This window comes from Crocodylus siamensis, chromosome 8, assembly GCF_052110815.1.
Source record: "Crocodylus siamensis isolate JL-2025a chromosome 8, ASM5211081v1, whole genome shotgun sequence".
Lineage (NCBI taxonomy): Eukaryota > Metazoa > Chordata > Crocodylia > Crocodylidae > Crocodylus > Crocodylus siamensis.
Genome location: NC_143402.1, coordinates 40,760,415 through 40,774,002, shown reverse-complemented (window position 1 = coordinate 40,774,002; position 13,588 = coordinate 40,760,415). Strand labels below are relative to the sequence as shown.

At 46.0% G+C, this 13,588-nt stretch overlaps 1 protein-coding gene across 2 annotated transcripts in view; it reads right to left on the bottom strand.

Annotated features, from left to right (window-relative positions):
- LOC149858317 (gamma-aminobutyric acid receptor subunit beta-4) overlaps positions 1-13,588 on the bottom strand; it is a 125,458-nt gene that overhangs the window by 47,007 nt on the left and 64,863 nt on the right. The gene's annotated exons all lie outside the window — the stretch shown is intronic.

The following is a 13,588-nucleotide window of genomic DNA, read 5'->3' as shown; positions in this document are numbered from 1 at the left end:
GCGGGCATCCTTCACCTCCTGATCACCAGTGTTGTGTTGTGTTTAATTACTCTCCTCTTATTTGCATGCTGTGACGCCCTCCTGCACAAAGTCTGTGCATCCCCCTCCCCGAGCGCTTCACTATACCCCTGCATTGAAGATCCCAATCCTCAAACACTAAATCACTTTTTAGCTTCAGAATATGAGAAAACTCAGCCAAAACTTTGTTGAGTATTCTCAAAGGGGGGAGCTGTTGGTGTCACTGGGCATAACCCTGAGTAACTCAGAGGGATAAAAGACCACGAATGTCGAGGAAGTCCTTCTGCTCCAGGCTCAGAAGAGCCAACCCCCCCACCTTGCCCAACCTTTGTAACCCTTTCTTTAGCGCCTGCAATCTCCTGTCCTTCTAGAAAGCAGGCGAGCTAAAACTGTTATCTGTAGAATGCAAGGGCACCGCTCGGAGAGAGAAAGGAAGAGAGAAAGGGGAGAAAGAGGGGGGCCCAACTAGTAGAAAATCACTGACAGTAAAACTGACCGGAATATAAAGATCCCGCTGTTACAAAGTTAAGTGCACAAGATTTAAAACTATACAGTCTCCCTGTGCCTTTTACTTGAGCTCAAACAAACTTTGTCTGCTTCTCCCCCAGTGTGTTTATTTGGCGCGACGCACACCGGGCAACGAACCCAATTGTTGCCTCCCTCGGGCACCTTGTGCTGGCAACACTCTTATACAGGAACACACAGGTTCCAGTCTTTGTGTCTCACAGATTCCCTTCAGGGGTCCTAGAGGCTGACTATAAGACTGGGATGACAATCTCTGAAAAAGAAGAGTTCAAGAATCATTAAGATGAGCCAAGACTCCAGTGATTTGCTCCAGTCCATCCATAGGGTCTTGCCCTTCTGCTTCGGTAATGCGTTGTGGTCCCAGGGGGGGCCATGATGCCCCTGGTGGCTCCACAACCTGAGCCCCATTCTGTCCCTAGGGTACCCTCCCCTCCATCCCTTCTGCCACGCCTTGATGTAAGTATTGGATGGAAAGGGAGGCTGCCTTGAGAGTCCTAGAGTGAACCTTAGTCTATTCATGAGCCAGCAGGTTCCTTCTGAACACCACTGGCCTTGACCCTGCTCCTGAGATGTGTGGGTGCTCTCTGCCCATCCATGCCCCAGAATATCTATAAGCCTTAAGGGCCAATTATGTGGGTGTCCATCCCTATACCACATCCCATGCTTCACAGATGTCGCCGTACCATCACTCTTGGGAGCTGAGCCCCTGTCTGCCCTGCTCTTTAAACACTGAGCTCCTGTCTTTGCCCTGCTCTCAGGCTCTGCATTCACTCTGCCTTGAGCCTGCCCCTGGCAGGGCAATCATGTGACCCTAGGGCACTAATGGGATCTCCAAAAACCACCCTTCACTAGTATTAACTGTAACCAAAAGTTAAGCTTCCTGGCTATAATGTAAAACACTCCCTTCTGGGCCCACCAACATCAACAAAAAGGAAAGCAGCACATTGCCCCTTTAAAAGGGAAAAACTTCCCCCCATCGCTGGTACCAGCATAATCCCTCAACTCTGGGTTATATCCCTGTAAACTCCCAGTCTCACTGGTAATCCCAGGAAACTCAGCAGTCCATCAAGTACTCCCTTGCAGCTTCCTGGCCAGGAGCTGCTTCCCCTGCAGTTTTCAGGTCCAGACTGCCTTGCTTTAGCTCTGGTCAGAGCATACATTCCCAGAGCCCTGCTCCTTTCCAGTCAGGTGACTTGACCAGGTTGGCTGCAGGTTAGGGCGGCCATCATAGAGGACAGTCTGGTTGTCCTCTGTCCTCTATTGATATGAAATCCGACACGTTTATGTCCTCAATTTTTCATCTTTTTTTTTCTTGAACAGAAAAATAGAGGACATAAGGGTGTCAGGTTTCATATCAATAGAGGACAGAGTAGCCAAAAACTGGAATGTCCTCTATGATGGCCACCCTACTGCAGGTGCCCTCCATTTAGATTCAGTGCCTGGTCTCCCTGGCAGCCCACTTGGAGTAGTGCCTAGTTTCCCCTGCAGGGCTCCAGCCTACAGTCCTACTGTGGAGCAACCAGCACTGCAACAGGCTTCCAGCTACTCAGGCAGGCATTGTCCTATTGTGCACTCATAGTTGCTGTTTATTCGGGCACACTCTTTTGAAGCTTTCTCCCCTTGCAGTAGCAAAGTCCTAGGCTCTCTGTTACACTTCCATGACAGAAAAAGTTATTTTCTCATACAAAGAGAGAAATAACCTCTTCATTTTTGGTGCTGAGAAGGAAAGGGAAAGTGGTTTGGGGAGGGTACAGAATTAGCACCTCATACTGGCAGAACAGCCGGGACATCAGGGTGGGGAGTATTTGTATGCGCAGGGAGAAAAGGGTTGTGAAGGAGCTGGTAGGGCAGTTCAGCTAGTTCCCCAGCAGGAGCAAAAGCAGCATAGGTAATCAGGAATCAGGACTGTAATTACTTCACTAAAAGAAAAACACATGCCCAACTGAGCTGACTATGAACTAATGGGAAGCCTCTCTTGTCTATGCACCCTTTCCTCACAGAAGACATGTCACAGTCACCACTCATCGCAGCCCTGGTGAAATCATACCTCTTTCACATGCCTGCCACACCTAGAGGAGCTTACATCACATCCAACGTGTGGCACATGCTCAGGGATGTCACTCTTCTTTACACAGGTTGTACCCAGGCACCTGCACATGAATCCATGTGATGTGTACATCTTAGTGGATACATCACACTTATTATATGCACTCCACACTTACAAGCATCACAGCAGGCTTAGAAGAGACAAAGCAGGAAGGAACAAAGAGAAAACAAGATGCTAGAAAGCTGTTCCCTGGAGGTGATTTTTTTTATCCAGACTTCCCACCCACCTGCTCTTTGGAATGGGTCAGCACTGGGCAACTGAGTCAAATCAAGTGAACAGAAATATACTTTCTGATAATGCACAAGTCTGCAGAACTCACTGTTGCAAGACATTGCTGAAGCCAAGAGCTTAGTATGGTTCTACGAGCACTAGGCATTGATTTGGAGAACAAGGATGTCTTGGGTTAGAACAGGGGGAAAAAAGCAAGGAGCTTGGGAAGGATATAAAATATCTTCCTTCAGAGCTTATGCTCCAACCTCTAACTAATGAGATTAGACAAAAAGCTTCCTATTAACCCCTACTTTTAAAAACTTTTCTCTGAAGCACCAAGCCACTGTGGATGACACTAGGTGAAATGAACCATTGGTCTGATACAGTGTGTTAGTTCATTTACTCTTATGAATACAGGACGCAGGCACTAAAGCATGAGTTGTAACCATTGGACCTAAAGGAATATCTGCTTCTATTGAGAGCAGACTCTTGTCCCCTAAGCATTAGGTGAGAAAAGCACCACATTGAATTAGTGAATCCAATCTCCACTTTGAATATAGCATTTCAGATAATGTATATTCCTCCTGCCTCTATCTAGCCCAATTTTCTCTGCTGACCATAGCTGTGTACCTTCTCTTCTCCTAATTCCTCCTGGGGAGGCAGCTATCCCAGGTCACCAAGACAGCACTTGCAAAGTAAGAGCAGTGACATCTTTTCTGCAGGGGAGAGAGTGCTCTTGCACTGTAGCATTGCTTTGAACAACTTACCTGTTACACATCCTGTTCCAACTGATTCCACAGCCTTTGATAAAGAGCTTCCTTTTTCAGGGAAAAATGACCAAATAGAAATCTAATCATATAAGCACATGACATATATGGTGTTTTGATTCTGTGGTCTTAAAAGAACACCAGGGAAACTGAAGCTCTGCATAGCAAAAGAGAACGGAATGTCTCCCACCTCGCAGGAACTAAGCTGCCAGTGTCCGAGACTAATGAATAGCCTGTTGGCTTTGACATATCTGATGATGAAACAACAGCGTCTGTTCCTGTCTTTCCTGAGAGAGAAAGGAAAGGAGAAAATAGTCCCCACCTAGGTTTCATGTTAATTCTTTTTAAGGAAGGAGATAGGTTGTAGCTACAGCTAAGTGAAAAGAGCAAGAGTGAATAAATGCAAGATACATGTGAGAATATGAAAAACACTGAGGGAAAGTAAGATGGCAGCAATCTTGGGATGAGATTTTCCATATAAGGGATCTTGTTTAGCTCTCTTAATCAACTGATCATTTCATTCCTGAAACAATAACCAAAGGGTTCTGAAACCACCAGTGCTTTTTTCCTGGAAATAAGGAATAGCACTAGTTAATCTAGGATGAGTAGAGATGGGACAGGGATATTGTCCAACTGTATGGTGGTTTACAAAGTATTTTCAGAAGACTGAGCACTAATTCAGTTAGTCCTGAAAGAGGTATGCTATTTATTGGTGCTTCTTATACGAAGAGCTTTATACAAGCACCAGCCTGACTTCTGTGTTCTCTTCTGGGACAAGCAAGGCTGTTTGTTGATTTTCACCTCTAAAGTCCTGTCTGGTTCAGGCATTACTACAGCAGACACAGATCTTCTCCCCACACTTCAACACAAGAGCTGAGATGAGCCTGAAATCATTCTCTCTTTTCTCTAAGTCCACTATTTTGAACGTTGTGCCAGACAGGAGAGGCAAGGCATTTTCAAAGCAAGTTCCTTTGATTCCAGAATCCATTTCAACCTTTATACCAAGGGATTAGATATTTATCAGCCTCCAGGGCATGATGTCAGACCTCCCTGTGCAGCAGATCTCTGCTTTGAGGAGTTGGAGTTTCTTGTGTTGCCTGGGGAGTAGTTTTCCTGGAGATATTCCTTCACTGATTTGTTGTCACCTGAGGTTTGTTTTAATTTGCAAGTTTTTAATTGCTGTACATATGCCCAGAGCTTGGGACAGATAAATCAGCCATATCCTGCAGCACTGGGGCTCTGAGTATAAAAATTCACTTTCTTGCCCGATTTGTACTCTTTCCTGGCCTCATCACTGGAGCAGCTGTACCAAGACAACTGGCATAAACCCAAGGAAGGTGCCCTAATAGAATAAATTCTTAATCCCCTATCCAATGTCCCTTCTTGGCTTAGACATGGAGTGATGCAGCTTGATCATTTTAAGAGAGGGATTGTATGATGCAACTGTCAGTGATAGTAGGGGGATGGATTTGATGATCTGAGGTCCTTTGCAGTCATATGATCCTACAATACACTGGACCAGAATGGCTTCTTCCTTAGATCTCAGGCAAATAAGATATATACAAGGAAACAATAGAATGAGAAGATAGCATTGGGATGGGGAAGGGAAGAGATGCAACATATGCCACACAAAACTACAGGTAAGAGCATCATCATTCACCACTACATGTCACATGCTCCCAAAACCAACACCAAAAGCATTCAATCTCCCTGGAGCCCCAAGAGAAATCAATGCAAAGGATTGGAAAACAATGCAAAGCCATTTCTCTTCTTACCAACCTTTCCATTTAAGCCAGTTTTAATCTTACTGATTTTAGTTTCATAGTTTCTAGGGTCAGAAGGGACCTGAGTAGATCATCTAGTCTGACCCCCCGCCATGGCAGGAAAGAGTACTGGGGTCAAATGACCCCAGCAAGGTGTACATTTAGCCTCCTCTTAAAGACCCCCAGGGTAGGAGCCAGCACCACTTCTCTTGGAAGTTGGTTCCAGATCCTAGCCGCCCTGACTGTGAAGTTGCGCCTCCTGATGTCTAGCCTAAATCTACCCTCTGCCAGCTTGTGACCATTATTCCTGGTCACTCCTGGTAGTGCTCGGGGGAACAGGGACTCCCCCATTGCCTGCTGGTCCCCCCCGACTAGTTTCTAACAGGCCACTAGATCCCCCCTCAGCCTTCTCTTCTGGAGGCTGAAACAGGTTCAGGTCCCGTAGCCTCTCCTCATAGGGCCTGCCCTGCTGCCCCCCATCATGCGGGTGGCCCTCCTCTGCACCCTCTCCATGCTGTCCACAACTCTCTTGAAGTGCGGCACCCAGAACTGGATGCAGTAGTCCAGCTGCAGCCTGACCAGTGCTGCATAGAGGGGGAGGATCACCTCCCTGGACCTGCTCGAGATGCCTCTGTGGATGCATGACAAGGTGTGGTTGGCCTTCCTGACCGCATTCCCACACTGCTGGCCCATGTTCATCTTGGAGTCAATGATGACTCCAAGATCCTTTTCTGCCTCTGTACTGACAAGAAGGGAGTTCCCCAACCTGTAGATATGGTGCCGGTTGTTCTTCCCCAGGTGCATCACTTTGCACTTGTCGATGTTGAATCCCATCCTATTCTCATCCACCCACCCTTGTAACCTGTCTAGGTCCGATTGCAGCCTATTCCTCCCTTCTAGTGTGCCCACATCTCCCCACATCTTAGTGTCATCAGCAAATTTGAACAGGGTGCTTTTTACCCCCTTGTCCAAGTCACTGATGAAGATGTTGAACAGTGCGGGCCCGAGGACTGAGCCCTGGGGGACCCCACTGCCCACATCCCTCCAGGTCGAAAATGACCCATCCCCCACCACTCTCTGGGTGCAGCCCTCCAGCCACTTGGCAACCCAATTGACTGTGTGGGTGTCAACACCACAGCCCTCCAGTTTCTTAATGAGAACAGGGTGAGAGACAGTGTCGAAGGCCTTCCGAAAGTCCAGGAAGACTATGTCCACTGCTACCCTGCATCTAATGATTTGGTGATCTGATCATAGAAGGCCACCAGGTTGGTCTGACAGGACCTGCTGCTAATGAACCCGTGTTGGTTGTCCCTAAGTGTGATCTCCCCTGCTGGCTCCTCGTCCATATGTGCCAGAATAATTTTCTCAAAAAGCTTGCCCAGGATCGAGGTAGGACTAACTGGCCTATAATTTCCCAGGTCCTCCTTCTTCCCCTTTTTGAAGATGGGAACCACGTTGGCCCTCTACCAGTCCTCTGGCACCACACGAGAGCACCACGAGTGCTCATAAAGCTGTGCCAGGGGTCCTGTAATGACCTCAGCCAATTCCCTTAGTACTCTGAGGTGGAGATTGTCCGGACCAGCCGACTTGAATACATCCAGTCCCTCCAGAAGTTCCCCAACTAGTTCCTCACTAACCCTTGGCCTAGGTGTGCCTCCCCTGGGGTCTGAGGGGGGCCCAGGGGGAGTTGGCTGTTCCGGTCCCTGCTTAGGAAAATGGAGGCAAAGAAATCGTTAAATATGTTGGCTTTGTCATCTGGTGTGATGACCAAATTTCCAAACATGTCCTGCAGGGACCCTGCATTACCCAGAACCTTCTTTTTACCCCCTATGTATTTAAAAAAGGACTTCCTGTTGTCCTTGATCCAGGAAGCCAGTCCCAGTTGCATCTCCGCCTTGGCCTTCCTGACTGCCCCCTACATCCCCGAGCAACTGCAGTATAGTCATCCCTGGTGATGACCCCTCCTTTCGATTGGGTGTACACCTCTCTTTTAGCTAGGAGACATTCCCGGATGCTTCTGGTGAGTCATGGGGGCTTGTGTGCCCTCCTGTTCCCTTTGATCCTCATTGGGATTACCTCCCTTTGGGCTTGGAGGATCGTCTCCTTGAGGAGCAACCACTCTCCTTGGAGACCTGGCTCCCCTCCCCTCCGGGACCTCAGTGCTTCCCCAACTATTCTCCTTAGCTCACTGAAGTCCGCCCTCCTGAAATCTAGGGCTGCTGCCTTGCTGCAGGCCTTTGCCACCTTGAGCTGGATGGTGAATCCCAGCAGGCGATGATCACTGTCGCTCAGCTGGTCAAGCACCCGCAGCCCCCTCACCAGGTTGTCTCCCGTGGCCAGCACCAGGTCCAACAAAGCGTCTCCCCTGGTGGGGCCAGGCACCTCCTGGGTTAGGTGGAGGTCCTGTATTTTGGCTAGAAACCTATGTGATGTCCAGGAAGTTCAGGTCCCCCATGACTACCACATCCTTTGACTTCACTACCTCCGTAAGCTGACCTAAGGATTCTTGGTCAAGCTCTTCCCCTTGGTTGGGAGGTCTGTAGTAGACCCCCACCATTAAGTCTCTTTCCTCTCGACTGCCTTGTATTCTAACCCAGAGCACTTCAGAGTGCCCCTCCTCTGAATCTTTATTATTTGATGAGGATGTGTATTCCTCCTTAATGTAGAGTGCCATGCCCCTACCTTTCCTTCCTATCCTGTCCCTCCTGTACAGCCTATAGCCCTTGATATTCACCGCCCAGTCATGCGTTGAGTCCCACCACGTTTCAGTGATCTCCACTATGTCTGGGTTGGTGTCAGCTAGCAGGAGGCTGAGTTCCTCTTGCTTGTTTCCCATACTACGAGCGTTTGTGTGTGATACTCTAGTGTTCTGGCTCTCTCTCTTAGGAGGTGTAGCACCACAGTGAAACCCAAAGCCCATTATTTTCTAAACATATGGCATCTTAATCTGCACTTTCCTCCATCAACCTTAATTTTACCAGGATTTGTCACAGCCTACATGCTGAGGTCTCTCTACAATGACATGAGATGTTCCTCTGCATTTTATGCAGTTAATTCTTTAAGTATTGACAAAAACCTTTCTTATTTTATATTTAGTATCCAGTGGACCACCTTTCCCCCCACAGGTCAATATGGCCGTATAGTGCTGTATTTCATTTATATTAATATACAGGGCAAAACTAAGCTCAGTATATTACTGGCTCATTAATCTCACACTGGAAATTTACCAAATGCAGCCAATGCCCCTAGTTCCTTTGTGTCAGAAAAAATCTACTAAGGGATGGTGATGATACCACCTACCTTCTTCTGACTGGGAGAGGCTGAAGATCACCAGTAAAGACACAAAAGCATACCTTAGAGTCTCTGGTGGAAATTAAATATGATCCCCCTCTTACTTCAAAAAGAGTCCAGAGGGATCATGGGTGCTAAAGCTACTTTTCTTGTTCAGACAGTAGTAAGTCCTTTAGAGTGACTTTGGTCCAGTGGAGCAGCACAAGTGTAGTTTAGAGGAGATATTGACCTTTCAGTCTACATTACTGGACAGAATATATCAGTAATCCTTGCTTGTTCCTGCTGTAGTGCTAAGTAAAGAGAAAGACATGGTAAAGAGAAGTTATATTGAGATGCTGAGGCCGTCTCTGAAGATACTGAAAAACTAAGGACTCTGCCTTGCACATTGAAAGTAGAGCCTACCAAGTTACTATAAGGGTTGAGGCAGTAGGGGTGCTCCCTCTGCACCATCTGTAATTCTGAACTGTTCTTTTTCTCAGAGCCATAAACAAAACCTCAATGATTCATCCAAAGATGAGGTGGTATATGTGACATCCCCCACTCTCTTTAAGATTGATAGAAGTAATCACATTTCCAGCATCTAAGGCATCAGAAGATGCATGGGCCAACCAGACGTGATGCTCTGCTAGACTTGGTCCTGGCCAAAGGAGATAGCCAGGTGACCAACCTAAATGTAGAGGGAAGTCTTAGTGACAGTGACCATAAAACCATCATGCTCACTGTCCAATATAAGACAGACAAATGTGATGGCAGGATTAAAATCTTGGACTTCAAAAATGCAAATTTCAACAAGCTTAGGTCACTAGTAGGGGAAGTGCTGTGAGACCAGAGACCAGGGACCAAGGTGTGCATGAAGAGTGGTTGTTCCTTAAGGACATGGTCCTTGAAGCATTAAGGAAATCCATTCCCATACAAAGAAAAGATAACAGAAGGGCTGGGAAGCCATCTTGGCTAAACAGGGAAATCACGGTCCTCTTAATACGGAAGAAAGAGGCTTATAAACAATGGAAACTCAGGGTGGGTCCCAAGGAGGACTATTCCACGACAGCCTGCTTTTGCAGGGAACAGATAAGAAAGGCTAAAGTGGTGACTGAACTTAGATTAGCCCACTCCAGAGGTAGTGCAATCACTTACCCTGGAAATCTTCAAGAGGAGACCAGACAGTCACCTGGCTGGGGTCTCCTGACTCCCAGTTATCTTTCCTGCTTGGTGCAGGGGGCTGGACCCAGTGATCTTCCAAGGTCTCTTCTGGCCTTACAATCTATGACTCTGCAAGTGATCTCATACTTGTTAATGACATCACAAAGCTTTTCCAACTAACTTCACCAACCCTTATTGTTTCTGCATTGTGAAATATTGACTACATTTTTTGCTTTTCCACCACTTTCCTCTATCTAGGTACATACCTGGCCTCTATTACAGTGAGCATATCAAACATTAATGAATCTACTCCTACAAAGTCTCATTGAGGAGAGGTGGTATTACTATAGCAGCGGAGGTACAAAGAGACTAGGGTCAGATGCTATTCCTCCTGTTCCCTACCTAAGTCAACTTAGGTGCCTAAATGGGATTCCATACCACCCACCCTGCCCAAGGCCCTATAAAAACTATTGACACACAAGGTGGATGGTTCCTCCTCTTCACTGCTTTTTGTGTTATAGATGTAAGGTTAAGAAAAGGATATGTTACAAAAAAATAGGCATGGTAACAGCTTTTCAGGGACCCAAGCAGAGGAATCATGCTAAGCCTTTTAAGTCCACTTAGGTGTCTCATAGGTGGAACAGTATCTTCGGTACCTGGAAGGAGAGTCTAAAAGGAAGGGTTTGGCATTACCCAGGCACATTCCCCCTTCTCCTAGTATACAATTCACTCTGGTCAGTCTTCAATAGCATAATGGTCCCCAAAGGGCTACTGCAACCCATGGTAAGTTAAAGACATTGTGCTTCAACTAGCCCTCCATTACCTGTATTAGGGAAGATGGTAGGATGTTTTAATATTTTCTTAGGGCATGGCGGCACAGACAGATTTCTGAGATGTAAGCTGCAGTGCAAAGGTTTAGTGCACAGGTTACTCTGTGGTAACTGCCCTGTGTACCTTTTTACCTTGCAGTAAGTGCAGAATAGTACACCCCATCTTCCCTGAGAGATAAGGTAGCTTTCATTTACTGCCTGGTAAAAGCATGCAAATAGGCACTTATTGAGAACAAGCAGATATGCTGTAAATTCACACTATAACTGACCTTGTGGTAACTTGTTCATGTGCCCATACTTTTAGTCTCCTCACATTCAACTTCACCAAGCTGGCATTCACTAGAACTGAAGATCAAGTTTCTGGTCACCAGGACCACTATGTACCTACAGCCAAGGATATGAATGTATTCTTCATGCTGTTGTTCATAAACACACTCAACCCAACTTCTGGCACTTTTCTTTCAAGGCCTATAGATATATCTGGCCTGCATGCCTTTCTGTGTTTCTAGTACACTGTTACCAAAGTCTGCAGCATATACAACAGATGATCTTATTACACAGACCTTAAACCTCAAAACATATGTTTTTAATGAGTGTTTTCTATTTAATTAACATAAAGGCAACAATTTATTATTCTATTTAATTAACATAAAGTCAATTAACAATTATGCTATTCAACTCAATTAAATCTGAAATTGAGATACTTGAAGTGTGACCAACACAACTACTGGTTCTCTAAAGTATCCCTTCAGTTTTATGATGGTGAGGGAAAAGGCCAGGATATCCTGGCTAGTGGAAACCAGGCATTTACCAAATGGTCCCATTGAGAAAGCAAATCATGGAGAGGCTACATTAGCTCTTGAAATGAGGTGCTGACATCAGACAAGAAGCAAAGGATTTACCAAAAAACAGATTTTATAGCTGGACAATTCTGAGTCTGGATGCACCCTAGCTGGCTAACACTGCTGCTGTTCCAAGCATCTTACTGTGAACATTTCTGCTCCTCCCCCACTCCCCACACAACACCTTTGCCACTTTCTGAGAGTCTTAATCACACAAATCCAGCCATCCCACACCAACACACAGAAAATGCTGCTGAGTCTTTTCCACTCATGTGGTTCAAAGAACAAAAAACTAACAGCCAATAGATTTGAGTAAAAATTGTCAAAAACATCTAAGTGGCACTTAGTTTCTTAAGTCACTTAGATGCTTTTAAAAATGTTGCCCTTAAATCTGTTTGCAGTTGTTCCACTACTAAGGACATTGATATAAGAATAAATTGCCACATATTTAAAGGAGATGGAGCTTTATCACTCATCACTTGCTCCATAGTAGCTGCCTGGCTGCATACTTATCCCATGGAAAAAGTCTGAGGGAAAACAGGAAAACTAATAGGGTGGAATGAAAAACATGCAGGAGGTAGATTTCATGAGACAGTTAGATGCACACAATCATTTGCACAAATGATTTCCAAGGAGGGCCTTGGAAGTACTGGAAAGGAGTGGGCATAGAGCAGGATTATTTTGGATAGCTCTGGCAATACCTACTGGCAATACCCACCAATGGCAATACTCACTGGGCTTTGGAAGAATCTTCCAAGGGAAGTGAAGCCCCATTACTTGGAAAATTTAGGGACTGGTTTTCAATGACAAGCCCAAGTAATTGGGAGAAGCAAGCTGGCATTTACAGTCATAACATAAATGTGGGTTGGATACTTGCATGCACACAGATCCAATGTTGCATCTAAAAGACCAAAGACATGTACAAGTATTAGCCATGCTCATGATCTTTACATCCACAGAAATGAAAGATTCTATAGTACATGCTAACATTTGGGGTTGGAGGTTTCTTAAACCTGGCCTGGTGTTACCTCTCAGCTCTGTGTTCTTGGGGAACCCTGGCACAGTACACAGCCTGTCTGACTCACAAAGGACTCATCCCCTCCCCACCTCTTCCTGAACAAGAATTGACTGGAGGAAGGACTTACAGAAGACAATGAAGATGCAGTGGGAGACGCATCTAAAGCCCTCCAGACAAGGGTGATAGGAGTGAAGCAACTCCCCTGGTCTCATTTACACTGGAGATGGAACCAGATGGCAACTCATTTATATGGGAGATGAGACAGGAAAGCATCTTCATTCAGGATAGAGAACAGAGATTCCAGTGCAAGGACCACACTGAATTCTGGGACCAGAGAAGCAGGGGAGCACTGCATGATGGGGAATCCCTGATCCAAATGCTAATCAGCCCATGTCTACACACACCCAGCTCAGCATTTATCAGACCAGTTCTAGTAATGACTCCTTAATTGGTACCCAAAATACTGAATCTGCCTGTCTCTATTGTGAGCTCCCTCAGAGTAATGCCACCTATAGCCAGCAGCGATCAGTTCCTGTTATCCAGCATATGAGCCATTGTTTACCCCTAAACAAACCTAGTGTTCTGCCTTGAGCCATTGTTGGCTCCCTACAAAAACCCCTACCCAAGCTCAAGTTTCTGTCCTGGTGCTTGAATCCAAAAGCTGCACCAGCTCCACCCCTTTTCTGCCTGGAATCCCTTCAGTGGCTGTGCTGAGGACTCTGCCTGTCTGCCAGCTCCCACAACACCTGGGAACCTCAACTGGTTCAAGCTTCACTGAGTGGTGAGACCACAATTCTCTCTCTCTCTCTCTCAGACTCCAGGAACCTGATTTTTGCTTTCTCACTCCAGGCACAGCTTTCTAACCCTGACTTTTGCTGATCAAACTTGAGCTAGACTTCCCCATATACCTAACTGAAACTATGTAATATTGTATCTGTTTTATTTGTGTCTCTTGTATGGCTATCATCATAAGTTCACTTACCTGGCAATAAATAACTTTTATGGTCAAGCTTGTTGCTATACTCTCTCTCTGAACCTCACTTACTTTTCCTTTCCCTTGACCTCCCCATTTGTTCT